Source organism: Pieris brassicae, unplaced genomic scaffold (assembly GCF_905147105.1).
Source record: "Pieris brassicae unplaced genomic scaffold, ilPieBrab1.1, whole genome shotgun sequence".
NCBI classification, from domain to species: Eukaryota; Metazoa; Arthropoda; class Insecta; order Lepidoptera; family Pieridae; genus Pieris; species Pieris brassicae.
Window position 1 is genome coordinate 62,501 of NW_025576214.1, and position 5,000 is coordinate 67,500.

Sequence of the window (5,000 nt, forward strand, 5' to 3'; positions counted from 1 at the left end):
AATATACAAACCTAAACCTAACCTAACCTAACCGAACAATGGATGATAATTGGTTTTTGTACTGCTCCGACGCTACGGTAAATGCAGCCCCTCCACCCTTGCGTACCAAAAGCGCAGGGCATTTTATTCAAGCCTACGCAGCCTCGGCTTTTTTGGTCGCCTTCGGCGACCAGCCTCAGCCGCTACGGCTTGCATGATGCCCGCGCTTTGGGTACGGCGGGTGAGGGCTGCTCTCCCTGCGCGCCTCCGAGCTTTTATATACACTCTAGGGGTAGGGCAGACAAGACCGCGTGGATAGTGGGGCGCTCTGATTCGGTTTTGGGTACTTTTTGGATATTCAATAAGTAAGTAAGTAAGTAAGTAAGTAAACACTCAATTCTCACTCAAGAATTACAATATAATACACAAAATTTACAACTTACAAACAATGAAATGAATGATCTTTTTCTCGTATGCATCGCAAATGATCGATACTTTCAAAATAATCTGAACCCTTACACTTAGTCAACTCAAAGTGATTGACGTTTGACATCAATTTTATGTCGGTTTTATGAAATAGATTTTGGTCGGCGGTCGGTAACGGCCATATATGTCTTATATATCAATTTGTATGAAAAAGTTTCAAAAAAACAAAAAAAAAACTCAATCAACTAAGTAAGTAAGTAAGTAAGCAAGCACTTAAGTTTCTTTTAGTGAGTACTATCTAGAATAATTAAAAATATCGACATTTAAATCGACGGTCCCTATTTGGAAGGTTAACCTATAGCCCTAATAATAATTATATTATTATGATTATGACAATGTTGATGTTGTTGCACTAGACACACCATAATAAACCATAAATAGTTTTTCTTACCAGAAGAGTTTTTATTTTTAAATATTCAATTTTAACTAGAAACGTATCGCTATCGCTAACAAAACCCCACACCACACACCACCACACGTTACACACATATACTTGACAGAGTAGATACTATCTACATATCTATCGACAGAGTTGTAGATATCGTGCCGTTGAACGGCATCTTGTCGCGTCGCGTGGCGATCTTGTACGAGAAACATTTTCCTCTGACGTTGCATCGGAATAATTATTATAATTCATTATTATACATACATACATACATACATACATACATACATACATATTATTAATAAATATAATTGTTTTTTTTGTTTTTTCTTTTCTTCAAATAAACCCACATTGCCATTTCTCTGAGCGTGTGCTGCGAGCTTCAACGAGAAACATATCTATCAATACAAATGTCTATTCAAAAAAAAGAAAACAAACAAAATCATATCAGTCAATAAAATAAATAATAATATTTTTTTACTACTACTACTAGTACTACTACGTGCTACTACTGCACGCCAATACACATACATAATAAAATGAAAAATCGTCTCTCTCTCGCTCGCTCTACGAGAAACATTCGACGTCCGCTCCAATGCCGACGCGGACTATTGCTCTCGGTATAGATGTGGAGCGAAACAGTCGTGCGCACAGCGTCGACTCGTTCTCGTTGCCGCGCGTCGTTCGTCTCAAATAGACACGAACGACGGACGAGAGAGAATAGAATGTGTTCTTGTTTTTGTGTTTGTGCGAAGTGTGAGAATATTATATACATATATTCGCGCATGGATGATATAGATATGGGTATGGATTTTCGGAGGAAATTATATCAAATTCGTATTTCGAATGCGAGACCGCCGAGATCTTTCCCAGCTCTCTCTCTCTCTGTGTGTGTGGTGTATAGTACATTTTATATATCTCTCTTGTGTCAACACAAAATAACAAAGAATATACATACTACTCCTCCTCATATTTTATATAATATAATATAAAATTATATTATAGCACCGCGTTCGCAGACCGTATGGTGATGTTACCAATCGACCAAGATTTGGGACCGTCTCCCCCGGTGTTATCTGTGATGTTAAAAGAATACGCTTCTAGGCACACCTCAACGCAGGGCGCCTAGCGTGTTCGACACGTGCGCGGTCGCCACGGCGACCGTATATGTAAAGAATGTATAAAAGAGGACGCACACGCGCCCATCGTCGAAACGGTGTGCGCAGCGTCGTGTTGGAATTTATCCCTCAAGCTCCGGGCGTTGATCGTATCTAGTGCGAATCATGCGTGTGTGTGCGCATGTAATTGCCAGCCGAGTTTTAATATGTTTACAATAACGTATTGAATAAAAATTGAGAAGTTGCGTTTAGATGAATGTTCAATTTTCAAATTGTCACAACATCGATTCCCGCCCGCGGGGTCGTGTTCGTTGCAGTTTTATGTCCCTCACAGTGGTCGAGCATCGTTGTACATCACCTCGTTGCGAGATCGTGACGGGACGGCCGCTCGTAGACCGGTCAAAGTTAGTCTATCGATATGAAGCGCGAACGTCGCGTCGCGTGCAAATTCGACGCGTTACGTTCACGCGTGTCGAGAAGGCGCGCGCGCAAGCGCGCGCCCCTCGACGCCGCCGAGCCAGCGGCTCGCCGAAGCCGCGTGACCGCGGTGTAGGCGTGTCGTTTGCGTAAGCAGCTCCCTGGTTGATCCTGCCAGTAGTTATATGCTTGTCTCAAAGATTAAGCCATGCATGTCTCAGTGCAAGCCGTATTAAGGCGATACCGCGAATGGCTCAATATATCAGTTTTGGTTCCTTAGATCTTACTCAGTTACTTGGATAACTGTGGTAATTCTAGAGCTAATACATGCAATCAGAACTCTGACCAGTGATGGGATGAGTGCTTTTATTAGATCAAAACCAATCGGCGGAGGGCCATGCGTCCGAAGTCGTTAATTTTGATGAATCTGGATAACTTTTGCCGATCGCACGGTCCAGTACCGGCGACGCATCTTTCAAATGTCTGCCTTATCAACTTTCGATGGTAGTTTCTGCGACTACCATGGTTGTCACGGGTAACGGGGAATCAGGGTTCGATTCCGGAGAGGGAGCCTGAGAAACGGCTACCACATCCAAGGAAGGCAGCAGGCGCGCAAATTACCCACTCCCGGCACGGGGAGGTAGTGACGAAAAATAACGATACGGGACTCTTACGAGGCCTCGTAATCGGAATGAGTACACTTTAAATATTTTAACGAGGAACAATTGGAGGGCAAGTCTGGTGCCAGCAGCCGCGGTAATTCCAGCTCCAATAGCGTATACTAAAATTGTTGCGGTTAAAAAGCTCGTAGTTGCATTTGTGCGCCGCGCTGTCGGTGCACCGCATCCGCGGTGATACTGACACGTCTGCGGAGCATATCGTCGGTGAGCCGGCGGTAAAACGCCGGTTCAATATCAAAATCCTATCGCGGTGCTCTTCGGTGAGTGTCGAGGTGGGCCGACAATTTTACTTTGAACAAATTAGAGTGCTCAAAGCGGGCTCAAAATGCCGCTTGAATATTTCGTGCATGGAATAATAGAATATGATCTCGGTTCTATTTTGTTGGTTTTCAGAACTCCGAGGTAATGATTAATAGGGATAACTGGGGGCATTCGTATTGCGACGTTAGAGGTGAAATTCTTGGATCGTCGCAAGACGAACATCAGCGAAAGCATTTGCCAAAGGTGTTTTCATCAATCAAGAACGAAAGTTAGAGGTTCGAAGGCGATTAGATACCGCCCTAGTTCTAACCGTAAATATGTCATCTAGCGATCCGCCGACGTTACTACAATGGCTCGGCGGGCAGCTTCCGGGAAACCAAAGATTTTGGACTCCGGGGGGAGTATGGTTGCAAAGCTGAAACTTAAAGGAATTGACGGAAGGGCACCACCAGGAGTGGAGCCTGCGGCTTAATTTGACTCAACACGGGAAATCTCACCAGGCCCGGACACCGGAAGGATTGACAGATTAACAGCTCTTTCTTGATTCGGTGGGTGGTGGTGCATGGCCGTTCTTAGTTGGTGGAGCGATTTGTCTGGTTAATTCCGGTAACGAACGAGACTCTAGCCTGCTAAATAGGCGTCGTCATTCAAGGTGTGCGCGACTCTCGGGGAGCGCAACTCACTGGCGACGTATTAAAATTCTTCTTAGAGGGACCGGCGGCTTCGAGCCGCACGAGATTGAGCAATAACAGGTCTGTGATGCCCTTAGATGTCCTGGGCCGCACGCGCGCTACACTGAAGGAATCAACATGTTCTCCCTGGCCTAGAGGCCCGGGCAACCCGTTGAAACTCCTTCGTGCTGGGGATTGGGGTTTGCAATTATCCCCCATAAACGAGGAATTCCTAGTAAGCGCGAGTCATAAGCTCGCGTTGATTACGTCCCTGCCCTTTGTACACACCGCCCGTCGCTACTACCGATTGAATGATTTAGTGAGGTCTTCGGACCGACACGCGGTGGCCTCACGGCCGTCGGCGTTGCTGGGAAGTTGACCAAACTTGATCATTTAGAGGAAGTAAAAGTCGTAACAAGGTTTCCGTAGGGGAACCTGCGGAAGGATCATTAACGTTGGTTTTTTCTTTTTGTTTTGTTGTTGTCAAAGACTCGCAAAAAAAGAAAAAAATACAAAAACACGTGAATGATACGAATCAAAATCGAATCCGAGACGGTTGACTCTCTCTCGTCGATTCGCGACGTGTGCGTTGCGACACGCTTTGATTAGCGTTCGCTATCGCCTATTGATACTTTGAAATAATATTTTAATTTTTGTGTACAACCACGCAAATAAAAGAGATTTTCTTTCTTTTCATTTGTCGTACACGTTAATGATAAGTATTATTTTCAAATTTTTTTGTTTAATTTTTTCGCACCTTTTATATTTTCTCATACAAAAACACACACAAAAACAAAACGATTACCCTGAACGGTGGATCACTTGGCTCGCGGGTCGATGAAGAACGCAGTTAACTGCGCGTCATAGTGTGAACTGCAGGACACATTTGAACATCGACATTTCGAACGCACATTGCGGTCCGTGGAGAAATATCCAGGACCACTCCTGTCTGAGGGCCGGCTGCATAAAAACAAAAAGCCACACTGTTCGCGTGACGAGCGGC

General features: G+C 44.6%; 2 non-coding genes across 2 annotated transcripts; both read left to right on the forward strand.

Moving 5' to 3' along the window:
- Positions 1-2,543: 2,543 nt before the first annotated feature.
- LOC123719772 lies at positions 2,544-4,449 on the forward strand. Its single transcript, XR_006755871.1, has one exon. It is a non-coding gene; the product is annotated as a small subunit ribosomal RNA (ribosomal RNA).
- A 350-nt stretch (positions 4,450-4,799) lies between these two features.
- On the forward strand, positions 4,800-4,956 carry LOC123719770. The gene has a single exon (XR_006755869.1). It is a non-coding gene; the product is annotated as a 5.8S ribosomal RNA (ribosomal RNA).
- The last annotated feature ends 44 nt before the right edge of the window (positions 4,957-5,000 follow it).